This window comes from Gossypium arboreum, chromosome 10 (genome assembly GCF_025698485.1).
Source record: "Gossypium arboreum isolate Shixiya-1 chromosome 10, ASM2569848v2, whole genome shotgun sequence".
Taxonomy (NCBI): domain Eukaryota; kingdom Viridiplantae; phylum Streptophyta; class Magnoliopsida; order Malvales; family Malvaceae; genus Gossypium; species Gossypium arboreum.
This window is the reverse complement of record NC_069079.1, coordinates 28,382,135-28,389,309: the sequence shown is the minus strand read 5'-3', so window position 1 is coordinate 28,389,309 and position 7,175 is coordinate 28,382,135.

Here is a 7,175-nt window from a genome sequence, read left to right as displayed (position 1 = left end):
GGCCTAGTCAAAATAGTGGTTTCGGGACCACAAATTTGAAGTTAGAAAAATTATTTTAATATTATTTTGGTGTTATAGCATGATTATATAATTGCATGAAAAATTTGGTGAATTAATTTAATGTTTGGGAACTTAATTGCAAAAAATGACTAAATCGCATTAAGGGCAAAAGTTTTGTTTTATTAGCCAAAGGTGTTAAATTGCTAGAGAACAATTATTAGGGGTGTTTAAAGTTCAAATAGACCCTAAAAAGGTGCTTGGCCGGCCATAGGGGACAAGAAATAGAGAATAGTTAAAGTTTGGTGGCATTAGGTGACTTATTTGGTCATAAAATAAAATAAGGAAAAAAAGTTGTCATTTTTTTTTATCCTTCTTCTTCTTCCACCGAAAATGGCAGCAAACAAGGTGGTTTTAAGAGCCTAAACTTTCAGTCACTTAGTTCTCTTGCAAGTAAATGATTTTAATGGCTTTTCTTGATGATTTTTACACTTTTGGGAACCTTGTAGCATGAGCTAGCTAATGGGGGGACGATTTTACAAAATGATTGAAAGAATAGGGTTTTTCCATGAGATAATTTATGTTTTTTGCTGAATTTTTATGAAAGAAAATGAGTCTTGCTTGTGTAATAAACAACTTTTGTGAAAGAAGTTTCCTTGAAAACACCTAAAAAGGGCTATTTTGTAAAGTTGTAAAATAAGTTGTAAATGTGTGAAATAATTGAAATTGTGAGTTGCTATAGTTATAAAAAGAATTCAGCTAGGCTTGGTAAATGAGGAAATAAAAATCGATTTACGAGCCTAAGGGTAAAATCGTAATTTTTGTAAAAGTCTAGGGGCAAAATGGTTATTTTTCCAAAGTATAAATTATGGAATGTATTGGTTAATGTGATGATTAAAGTAGTGAATTTTATCATTCTAGATCAAGAAATTGAGATTGGGGCTTAAATCGGAAAGTACAAGGTTATGGACTAAAACGGCGTAATTAGCTGAAATTGCATTTGAGGTAAGTCCGTATGACTAAATAAACATGTTATCCATGTTATTATTAATATACTTGAAGTCTATTTTGCTATGATTGTATTTAATTATATGTTGATGGGGTTATGTATCAGAAAGTGATGCCAAATGTTAATAACATTTTTGTGATGATTAAATACATTAGAAATTTGATAGAATATGACATTCCATTGAAACAAGTAAGTTGTGCGTAAATATTACAACTTTATCATTATTAGGCATTGAATGTTTGATTTTGCTTATAAGGCTTGAATTCATCTATGAGTAATGGTATGATGAGACTTATCATGATAAACTCCCTGTTGAACCTTAGGAATAGATTGGATAATCATGCCATAACATTTGGGTGATATGTGCGCTAGTGTAAGACATGTCTGGGACATGCATCGGCCACATTATGAAAGCCAGTGTAAGACACGTCTGGGATATGCATCAACATTGAGACGAGAGCCAGTGTAAGACATGTGTGGGACATGCATTGGCCTCGAGATATGCAAGCCAGTGTAAAACCTATTTGGGACATGGCATCAGCTTGACATGTGTCAGTGTATGACCTGTCTGGGACATGGCATCGGCGTTGATATATGGAAGTCAGTGTAAGACCTGTCTGGGACATGGCATCGACTTAGATGTGTGAGCCAGTGTAAGACCATGTTTTGAACATGGCATCGGCATCGTACCCTATGTTTGAGGCTTAGTGATTATCCTGTGGTATTCCAAATGGTTCAACGGGAAATTTAAGGTTTAAGTCGAAATGATAGAGCTTATGGCTATGTTGTGAGTAGTATAGGTACTTACATGAAATTATGAGGTTTGAATTCAATTCATGCTGTATGATTAGTAAAGAATGAATATGAGCATGTTGGATAACACAGGTATGTATGCCAAGCTCATGAGAAATGATTTCAATTTATGATGCACATTTGGTGAAGATGTAAATAGATAATTCATGCCTATGAGAATGATTTGTGATGAACTTGTGATTATAGATCTATACTTATGATGTATAAATATGTATCTTTACCAATGTGGTGAAAATGAATTAATAAGGTGTGATAAACTTAGTATCATCAATTTACACTAAAACAGTTTTAGACAGCAGCGGTAGTCCGACTTTGAAAATCTACCAAAAATTGTGAAAATTGATATAGAGGCTGAATAAAATATGAAATTAAATCTTAATGAGTCTAGTTTCACATGGAAGAAATAGTGTAAGCAAAAGAGTTTCATATTATAAAATATTTAAATTTATGTGAGACGGATTTGAATGATTTCGAAATCCCCTGTCCTGATTTGGAAAAGTCATTAAAAATTGTAAAACAATAATTATGGGTTAAAATTTATATGATTGGAATCCTTAATGAGTAAATTTTCAAACGAAACAAATGGAATCATCATTAAAATCCCGTGTGAGGAGATAATTAATTTTTAGTAAGGAAAGGTTGAAGCTGTCAAACAACAGAATAGGGGTGACTTTGAAGAATAAAATATACTAATTGGCTAAACCAAAAATTCTAAAAATTTTATGTAAGAATATATGTGAGTCTAGTTTCTGGGAAAGTTGGCAAAACTTAATTTGGAGTTTCGTAACTCTAGATATAAATAATTTAGTGACTCTGACTCGAGAAAATAGCTTGACCTACATAGGTAAAAAGGCAATCATGATAGTTTTACCTTGAGATCATGTTGTAAGAATTTGTGGAAGCATATTGGTAAATTGCTTATTATTTTCATATGGGCGTACTAAGCATGAAGCTTACTCCCTCCTTTCCATTTCTTTTAGCTTGTCAGGTTAGCTTGGGTTTGGAGATCGTCGGAGGTAGCATCACACTATCAAGTCACTGCCTTTGGAATAATGAAGCATATGTTAGAAATTTCAAGTGAGTGGCATGTATAGGGATCTAGTTTTATGACATGTGTTATTATGCTTTGGCAAAATGTATTGGTTTATATTGAGTTATATGTATATGGCTATGAGATGTGGCTCATATTGATTACGACTTGTAAACATAGCTATTCATGTCACGTATAATGTTTATGATGTTATTATGTTTGTTTGCCATGCATGGTTGGTAATATGACATGTGTGTTGGATGTATGCTCTATGACCAATTGAGGTGGTCATAGCCATGTGTAATTGCACGTTATGAAAACAACGTGATAATGGTTGAACATGAGTGCTTGATGGATAAGTTAGTAACTATAGTATAATGGTAAAAGTGGAAATCAAAATGACAAGTCTTACGAATGTGAATTAAGGAATCTAGACTCGGTATTGCATGAGTAGATGCGTTGCTTGTAAGAGGACATGTTAATGTTATGAATATGTCTAAATAAAGAGTGTTTAATCGCTAAAATGATGCCATGATTTGTGGTTTTATTGTGTATAAGGTTGTAAGGGTTTTTGGGTAATATGAAGGCTTGGAAAATAGCCTAATGTTGACTATATGGGCAATCTCAACCGTGTGGAGAACACGGCCTTAGCACATGGGCGTGTGGCTTGGCTATGTATTCCAAATTATTCGCTGACGTCATAGTCAGAGAGTTACATGGCCTGAGGACATAGGCGTGTCGAAGGCACACTGGTGTGTCCCTATGTCCACACGGGCGTGTGACCTTGTGTCATGGAAAAATTTTCTAAGTTTTCCCAAAACTTTCTAAGGTTGTCGGTTTAGTCCCTAACTACTTTCAATGCATGTTTAGGGCTTTGTAGGCTCGTGTATGGGACATTATGCATGTGTATGAATGTTTTGAATTAAAAGAAATTTTGTAGCCTGATTTTTGCATCTTTATGAACGATTAAGTCCGGTAATACCTCGTACCCTATTCCGGCGTCAGACACGGGTAAGGGGTATTACATTTAGTGGTATCAGAGCTATGGTTTAGTTAGTTCTTGTACTAACCTAGCACGTGTGTGAGTCTAGCTATACATGCCACAGATATATGATAGTGTGATGTCACTCGACGCGAATGAGAACTATCTTGCTTAGAAAAAAGTACTCTCCAACTAAGCTACACCTAACTATGTTGATAATAATACCAAAGTACTTGAATGAAGTGCCATGGTGATGAGTTGAAACTCAGAAAGGTACGAATAAGATTCATAATATCATGCTACGAATAAAATGACATTGTTCCGGTTGGACATTAAAATTTTGATGGATTGCAACAGTTCCTTGAAATGAGATAAAGGACTATATTGTAATAAGTTTATTTATGTTTAATTGATGATTCTATGATGAATATGGCCAATTTACTCGAGCAAAAGCATTTGTTTAGATAACTTATTAAAAATATCGATGGAATACATGTTCATGTATACTTATTTGAATGAATAAGATTCAAATAAGGTTGGCAAGTTCACATAGTCTAAGTATAAGTGTTATATTACTTGGATTGATTTACATATTTGTAATGATATGCATATGATGATGTGCGAGATGAAAGTATAGATTGGAATATACTTATCCATATTTGTTGGCCCTCGTATAATGTTATGTACATGATTTGTTTGATTAAATGAATGGGATAAGTAAAGTTATTCAGAATTCATAGAGTGCATGCATAAGTGTACATGTCTAAATGAGATAACTAGAAAGTTGGTGTAACGCCCCAATTTTCGGGAATTCTGTGAGTGTTGGAAAATTTTAAATTTTGGTGTTCTGTCTGCTTGGCATAGATTTAATCAGGTTAGTAGGTCTCTAGAAGGCCCAAGTTTAAGTTAAAATCCGGTAATTTTAGTTAATTTTAATTCTATAGAAGAAGGGGTTCTGGTTAGCTGGGCTTTAAGGTATTAACTAGGTAAAATAAAACACAAGGAAGCCCATGGTAAGTTGGCTTGTGGTGTCACTTGGGGGCTTGAGAGGTGGCGTGTGGATGACCAAGGAGAGCAAAGGTTCTAGTCGCAAGGTAAACAAATTGGTGATATTAATTTTTATGTACAGAAAAGGTAAGCAGTGGAACTAAAGTGAAAGGCTGTCAGGAGAGGATTTAGGAGCTGATAAGGGAGAGGATTTAGGAGCTGATAAGGGAGAGGATTTAGGAGCTGATAAAGGAGAAGATTTAGGAGCTGATTAAGGAGCAGGAGTTGGCCGGCCAAGGGTCTCTAGCATGGGAAAATTCGGCTAGGTTAAGTGCCAGTATAAATTCGGCATGAGGGGGAAAGTTGTGCTGTTTGCTGACCATTCTCCTCTTCTTTCTTTTCTCCTTTTCTCTTCAACTTTTTTATTTTTCTTCCTTTCCTCTATAGCCGAACCTCTCTAACCACCTGTGCATATCCATCTTTTCTTCAGATGTTTATAAAACCTTTATAGCCATTGCCATAAAAAAAGCCGAAATCTCGAAAACTATACTTTTTTCTGTGCCGATTTCTCCTAGCCAATTTTATTATATTTTCCATCATTCTTGACCGATTCTCTAGTTCTCTAAACCTCAAGGTTCTATCGATAGGACCATAGCAAACCCTCCTATTTCATCTTTCTTTACACAGCTTCAACAAAAGCCGAAAACCCCACTTTCTTAGGGACTTGGCCGAATAGTGAGATCACTGAAGGCTCGACTTTTGTTATCTTTTGAGGGCTTAGATCAGCATCAGAATTGAGTAGAAATTAATTGGGATCATTGTCCGAAGGAACCAGTGGTAAGTCTTTTCAATCTAGTCTTTTTTTCGTATTTTAGAAAAATCGAAACCCCTAAAGGTTAGGGAGGCTGTCGAATTGGACTTGTAGCCCTGTGGTTGTGATAACTGTTTTGTCTTGATAATAATATGATCTAGAGGCTACTGATCAAGGGCTTGGACAAGTGGAGCAACGGGATCTAAGTCTAGTTGCAAACTTCGGCAAAGGTAGGATTGCTAGTGCCTAAGGTGTTATGGCCGAATAAGGTAAGGAGTTATTATGTAGTTCATTTCGGTAGTAGATTAACGTGGTAGTAATATAATTGTAGGTAGTTCGAGCATGGATCTTGTGACAGCCCAAAATAGACCCTAGCCGGAATGTGGTTTCGGGACCACTAAACCGAGTCAAAAATAATTAATTGTTATATTCTATGCTTACTATGTGTGTGCATGCATATGTGGAAATTTCATTCTCTAATTTTACCCATTTGTATGAGAAAGTATTAAATAGGGATCAAAGTGAAACATGGTGAAATATGATAGGCTAATTTTAAATGGCTTGTTAGTACATGTTAACAAAAAGGTGGAGTTACATGTCAAATAATCCCCTTCCTAAGGAGGAGTGGCCGGCCATGACAAGGTTATGGGCAAGGGAACATGTTTCCAACATGTTTTGCTAGTGGTGTATATAGGAAGCCATAAAATAAAGACTAGCATTAAAGAAAAAAAAATTGTTCATCCATTCTAAACACTTTGGCGAATGTCCTAAAGAAAGAAAAGAAAATTTGTTCATCCTTTCTCATCTTCTTGGCGAAAATACTAAGGGAAAAGGGGAGGATTTTTGCTTCATGCTTGGGTTGGAAGAGACCTAGAAGGAGATTTGGCTAAGTTTGCATCAAGATTAAGGTATGTATGAGGTTGTGTTGGGAGTTTCATGCATGGTTTGGTTGCTAATTTGATGTGCATGTTAGCCATGGCTCAAATCCTTGTTATGCCATGGAAATGGTATTTGGCCAAAGTTGTTATGGTGATAAAGCCATTGCATGCTAAGTGTGAAGCTTGATGATGATGCATGCAATGATGGATTGTCTACTCTTGAGTAAGATTTTGAGTTTTCTTTTGTGTTTAACCATGATTGAAGTTGAATGGAGCATGATTGTCATATTCGGCCATGATGCATTCATGAGCATGGTTCATGCTTCTTGCATGTTAGTTAAAATTTGTATTTTGGATGGCTATGGACACCTTGAAATTCGCCATGCTCATATTGTATATATATGTTTGCACATGATGTTTTGGCTATGAAGTAAGTGATGAATATATTGGTTTAAAGAAGAAGATGTGGAAGAATGCTTGTGAAATTGCAAGCACAATTCGCCTAGCACACATATAAGTGCTTGATGCTATATTATAAGTTTTGGGCCACAATGTGCAAAGCATTAACTAGTAAAATGCATGCTGTTTTTGTGAGGTATTAAGTGCAAAATTGGCCTCAACATGTACATGAATATTCGGCCTTGGGTAGCCTATTGAAGGCCTTAGCT